Raw genomic sequence first — 7080 nt, 5'->3', positions numbered from 1 at the left:
GCTGTAGAGGAGGGTGGATGGGGATGGCGGTGTTGGTGGTGGAGGGGGGGTATGCTGTCGCTCTTGGCAAACAAGCGGGTGAGTAAATAGACTCATGGGCGTAAGGGGTGGTGAAGATAGGTGAGGCAAGGGGGGTTGGGGGGGGGGGGTACATAGATGCTGTTGTGCTGGGGGAAACTCAGCTGTTAGGGCTCCATCTAGAGACCCAGGCCCTATATGTTGATGAGACTGGCGTATCTGTCTCGTTTACACACACACCGCCTGGCCCTCACATCCCTTCCCCCTTCTTGCACTCTTTGCATCGCTCTCCCATCAGCACTTCCCCCCGCTGTCTTCAAACATCCCTAACAACCGTCTTCTCCATCCTCCTACCCTCTCTCACCCACTCCCGTCCTCCCCAGCCCTGCAGGCCTTTAACCTAGCTCTCATCTCCCTATCCTTTAAACCCTCCCCCTCTTCGCCAGCCTCCTTCACCCTCTCCTCTCTCCTTCTCTCTCTCTTCCCTGTCTATCTGTCTGTCTCTCTCTCCCTCACTCCCTCTTTACACTCCCCTCCTCCCCTCCGCCGATCATATCCCTTGGGTCTGTGCACTGCTGCTCGGCTGATGAGGGGGAGGATATCGCTGCCAGTGCTTTGATCCTATGAAAGCTGATATCCAGAACAGAGCTGCAGATCCCGCCACTGGGCACCCTGGCATTTGAATGACATGGCTCTGTGTAAAGCCTGAGTGAGAGGGCCATTCCCCTATAGCCTGCCAGCTGGGAACGTTAAGTCTAGACAGGTGGAGCTGGCTGGTATAGAGCCGATCATACCTGAGAGGCTGTATGGAGAGCAAAGCAAAGTAACCTGGGCAAAATGCAATTAGTTGGTATCAACTTAGTTGCTATTACAGTACTTTGTTGATATGAGTGTAAGTTTGATGTCATACAATTAATATAATGCATTAACATTATATATAAATATTGAAAATGAACAAAACTATCAAAAATATATATTTTTGATTTTGAAAAAATTGTTGTTTTCTTATCAGTTTCATAGAGGGTTCACTAAAATTTCCTGTTAAAGCCTAAACATAAAAGTGCTTTATTATGACTCAGCAATGAATTTACATTTACTCTGAGATAAAAGAAATAGCATATATTAAGTAAATAATAGCATCACCAGCATTGGAGGTTATGTAAACAGACAACCGGGTGATATATATATATATATATATATATATATATATATAATTACCCTCTTTGCAAGTTGTCCAGTAGCTGTTTAATGTGAATCAGAACAACAACAAAGTATAGAAAAACCACTCTGGGATCACCACCGCTGTTCACTAACTATCCAATAGCCCAACTCCAGGGCATCATATAGACAATCAAGACTGGCAGGGCGTGCATAAACAACCGTGCTTTTTTTTTTCTGTTTTATGTTTCTCTTATCTAATTATAGGGGGCCGTTTTCTTTGTTGTAGTTTAAACTAATTTTATGACCGTTTGATTTCTTCTGCGGCTTGGGCGTCCGCTCCCACCCTAAACTTCTCTAAATGCTGCAGAGTGCTGATCAGGCAGCTTGGGATTCAATGTTAACCAAGGAATGTGCAGTCTGCTTAATTACAGAAAGCCCCGTGAAGAACACAGCGGCTTCCGCCCAGCTCACCCAAAAAGCAGTTGCTGTTATTCCATTCAGTGCCAAATGAGCGATTTCTCTATTTTGTTTTACAAGCGCAACCAAAGGAAGTACTGAAAATGGTTGCTTACCGCAATAGATAAAAGATAAAACTGCCCAGCAGTGCCAGGCAAAGAAAACTAGAAATATTTGTCAGGGGAAATAAAAATTTGGAATATACTTAAGAAGAAACCATGGTGGCACATTTCAGAACAGGACATAGACAATATCTATTTAATTTACTCAAATTCACATGTGGGAAACATTGAACTAAAATAAACTTTAGTGGAATGACACACAATAATTATATATTAAAAGAGTGTAATGGAAAATATTCAGCTTTCGACAGACTTCTGTAAGTGTCTAGCTGGTTACATCAAAGCAATTGTGAGGAAAATAAACAATTAGCCATGGACTGGGAATATGTTCATAAATAATGGATTTCTTTTTTCTCTTAGAAAATAAGTTCTGCAATGAGTAACCTTATATAGATCTAAAAGTTTCATGCTGTGAATTGACACACAAGATATTAGCCTTTCCCCCACAGGCCACCACAAGGGGAGAATAAAAGAATGCCAATGACATTTGTGAATAACCAAACATCCACTGAAAACTTAGGAACAAGTTCTGTATTCGCATTAGAAGTTATGATATAATTGAGGAAAGGAGAAAACTGCTAATACAAAGGAAAAGAAAGGGGAATAAAAAAGAAAATTAATTCTCATTTCTTATTAAAAGTTTTTTGGTTTTATGTATGGCAGTTTTTTTTCTCTTTTATTGGTGCTTCTAGTTTCAGGGAGGAACTGTTTTCTTCACTCCAGGATTCATCAAAGCAAGATTTCCATTTATAATCTACTTTCAAATAAAGTCCGACCCCCAATGATAAGTGAAAATGCATGAATACACACAAATATACACACACACACACCTTCGAGCTACATGTACAGCAGGTTGCTATAGTGTTCGGTGGGGGGCGGGGATGGAAAGGAGAGCAAAAGGAAAAAAAAGTTTCCCGGCTGTCCATCACTGAGCTATCAGAGTGTTATCTGTGCCAGACGCCCACCATCCTCAGCAGCGATACTGAGACAGCATCCAGGACCTCAGGACGCCGCGGGAAACACAGCAGGACACCAAGAGAGGTGTGACAACGTCACTGGATACAGCAGGCGCAGAACACTGAACACACATGTGCGCACACACACACACACACACACATAGAGTACACACATGGTCACACAATGGATACACATGCACATATTCAGGCACACATACAGACAGACTCCAACGGTAGACACAAAGACAAGCACTGACACCATCTGATATTGCAAAACTGTCACGCCTACACAAAACAGACACTAGGAATACTGTAAGACAGATATATGTGAACCCTAATGATATATTGGCATTAATTAAAGTTCCTCGGAAAAACAATACTCATAAATTACTATTCATGAAAGCTGTGTAAATATCTACTGATGTCAGTAAAGTACATTTTACAAAAATAAAATCAAGAAAAATTTTTAAAAAAGCGATAAGGTAAATAATTTGAAATTCATAACATGAGATGAATTTGAGTTTGAGATGATTTTTTATTTATTTTTTTACTGTTACACTACATAAAAAGAGACATGAAACTAGACAGAGGGAGGACAGAGAGAAAGAAATGACAGGGAGTGCCACCCATGTCCTGCCAGTATTGCACCACAAAAAGAAGAAGAGGAAAACAGAGACACCGAGTCCAAAAATCACTTGGAAAAGAAACAGCTACTGCATGTTGTTCAATATTTGGAAGACTTGGTGACTGTCTGCTCAAATATTGCCCCGTGGCTGTTGGGCTTGAGAGAGGAACAGAGTGGCAGTGAGACTGACAGTGAGATCTCTGTCAGTAGCCAACACTCTGTTTATCCGTCTGTCTGTCTGTCTGTTTATCTGACTGTCAAATTATCCCTCTCGGCAAACAGCTCACCATGAGCTGAATGTAAATAACACGGTCGATGTCGGTCACGTGAGCCAGCTGGTTGGGCTCCTCTCTGGTCAGCTGAGCCGGCACACTCGCCACATTCAAAGGAAACACGCTTGGTTATAGTTGAAGTGGTAAACTGATTTTTTGAGCAAAGTTTGGGCTATTTTTGTGATGTGGTTGGCGATATGTTGTTTGAATTGCATATTAGGGGGTAAATTTACATTAGAAGTACATTGCTTGTACTGTACTATATATAAGTAAGGTATCTATACAGTAGCCTACAACAAGTATATCATGTACACAACGACGAAGAATGACTATACACTCTACAAATCCATGGTGTGTGTGTGTGTGTGTATCTGTGTGTGTGTGTTTGTTTTCCTTCTTCTCAATGCTTGGTCTCACCTGAACATTATAGGCCTGTTCGCCTGCCATTTTCCCTCAAGCCACAGTATATACAAGGAATTACACAGGTTAGCCCTGTGAGTGACAGAAGCTTTCATTAAAATCAGATCATCCCGGATGAAAATATCCTCTGTTGAAAATCTCAATTCCATGCGGATTATACAGCAAATATACAGCAAGCAGACATAAACAGACACATATCAGTGCATTGATTCATCCTTGTCAAAATGATCTCTCTTTACATCAAAACACCTACACTGACGTCTCTCTTGTCAGCTTTTGAGATAAATGGTTTCAATATACAGCATGCCAGAATCCATTATGAATGCCTTTACCAGTGATTGACATGAATTTAAAGCCCAGGTCATATTAAAAGAACTTAGCATCAGTTAAAAGGTTTGGAAAAAAATGTGTAAACCAGAGCTAAATTATTTTTATACTTAAAGAAATAAAACTGTAGCCAGCTGTGTGTGTATTGAGCGCTTGCTAGAGCACAAAATTCACTTTCATTTAACTTCAGGAATAGTTGCTAAGGAGTTTTAACTGTATATTGACCAAATTTCTTCAGAGTGCTTTACCATTTGGTCTTGTTGCTGTTTGTCTTTCTCACTGCCCCCAACATGTTCAGTAAGAAGTATGGACATGTGTAAACAGACACCCTTGGTACTTCCCCAACAAAACTTGTCCAAATCATTTTGAAAGCCAAGAGGAGTTTACAACCATGGCAGCTTTCAACCTCTTGGTTTAATTAGGTGTATCAGCCAAACCTCTCGAGGTCCAGACTTACACCACACGACAGAAAGCAAATACTGTGCAAATGTCATGTAGTGTGCCATTGATTTCATTAATGAAGTTGCTATTTTAAAATTTAAGTATGTGGAAAAGTGTGTCAAAAGTGCAGAGACGTTCTTGAATGACTGAAGAAAATGCGGCTGTTCAACGTTCAGTCGAGGGCCAATATCCAACAGAGATGATGACTGAGACACCACTGTCAGGAAACTCTTGGTTATATCACTGTACAATAACTGTGATTTGAACAGTACAAAGAGTGGCTTTGTATTTGTAAAATAAGGTGGTATAATCCCCTTGTCACGCCAACAAAAGACAAAAGTCAGCACTCTTACGAGGAGGGAAAACTCAATTTCACATTTCTCTATAGATCTGCATGCAAACTGCAGAAGATGACACATTTGCTTGATTTTGGCATTATCGACTCTCACAGGATCCTCTGAAATGGAGAGCAAAATTATACAGTCTGCACGACTCCACTGAGAGGAGCAGACAGAAACATGGTCAGAAAAGGTAGAGGGGGAGAATGAAACATAGCAGGAGTCGAGGAGACAGCCCTTTGACTCAGGCTTGAGACCTGATGCCACCCAGAACGTATGCCAATGTGCTGAAAAGGGGCAGCGAGAGAGGGACCAGCATCCAACCACTTCATAGGAATGAGCAGGATGTTTGGACACAGCTCTGTACTTCACAAACACCACTGGAGCCTAAATCCTCCACTGCCACCATGTCAAGGCTGAAGTACAGTATTAGCCCAGACAAAATATATGGATGTCTGTGTGCTAGACTCCCTACCTATCTATGTACATCAACAGACCTCTATTTACCGGAGAGACTAACGGCTGGGCTTGTCTGTCAATGTCTGTGCATGATTATGTTTGATTATGTGTCTCGATGTGTATATATTAATGAAATAGAGATTTTGATCTGTGTGTGTTGGTTCGCCCACGCATATGTGTGGGTATGTGTCTGCATACATTTATTTGTGTGTATGTGTGTATATGATGGAGGAGGAGAAAGGTGGCGTGTGGAAAACCGGTCTCGCTCAGAGCTGCTGCAGTCTGAACCTGTGTGGCTGCCAAAGAAAACTGTGGTCGGAAGAGTCTGCTAATAGAGCATGAGGCATGTCACCTGAAACTAGAATCATCTGAAACCCAGAAACCACAGCAGGCAGGCATCTCCGTGGTCCTCTATTAAAGGGCCGCCAGAGGCCCTGGGTGCGTGCCACCCTCCCACCGGTGTCCTCCCATTAGTCAGGCCTCTTCCGTTCGCGTGCCCAGCTGCACCATGGGACATCTAGTCAAGTTAGATGCGCTATTAACGCCTGTTCCAACGTCTGAGCTCACCTTACCACAGAGCCATCTTGTGGACTAGGAGACCCGGTGAGTTACATATCCTCACATCCGTGCTACAGATTTAGAGTAATGTGCATAGGAGCGCATGTGAACCGATGCTTTTACTTGCGCCCTTAACGCATCCTCATGCAAGGAAGCTTACACTGAGACATATACACTGTATGTCTGATGTGGTGTGGAGGTAGACCTGTGTTGAGTCAGAAACAACAGTGTCTTTATGTGAAGGCCAGGTATCTGCAGTAAGTGAAGGACATTGTGCCTATTCATTCACATGGTCTCATTGCTTTCCCACCTGTCTGCTCAGCTTCTTTCACTCATCACAGTCGGATTTATTTCAGCGCCCATATAACTTCAGCTTTTAGCTCGAGAGCTCTTAATAGGTGAAAAGTAATAATTCAGATGAAAAAAGACAAGCTCAAGTTCAATGTCAGTGGGCTGTAAAATCAAAAGCTGTTGCATCAAAGTGCAATTTTTTCACTAGTAGTTTTCTGGAATCAAGTACCGCTCTCGGGCTTTATCTTGCGGCGTGAATGCTGCAACTTCAAAGACTTTTTTTTGTCATCATCATCGGTTGATCAGCTGAGGACCTCCAAGTGTCTGTAGTTTTGACAATAGAAATTATCACTTTCTTTACAGGAATCACACCATTCCAGGCAAACGTTCTTACAGACAAGAATCCACACATCTCATCTTTGCACAGGTGCAATAAAATGTATCCCCGCTGCAACAGTAGCAATTTGGTGACAGGCTGTGGGTGGCTTGGAAGACGAATCGTGTCAATGGCGGCCATTAAAAAGGACCACACACTCTCCAGTCACTGGCGAGGCATGATGGATGATTATCTCAAGGTGTGACAGGTGCTGCGATGGTGGGGGAGCTCTTGCTACCCCCCCACCCCCACCCCCACCC

The sequence above is a fragment of the Seriola lalandi genome, unplaced genomic scaffold (genome assembly GCF_002814215.2).
Source record: "Seriola lalandi dorsalis isolate HSWRI2012SDOR001 ecotype SW California unplaced genomic scaffold, Sedor1 jcf7180002053690, whole genome shotgun sequence".
Lineage (NCBI taxonomy): Eukaryota > Metazoa > Chordata > Actinopteri > Carangiformes > Carangidae > Seriola > Seriola lalandi.
This window is presented reverse-complemented; position numbering follows the sequence as displayed.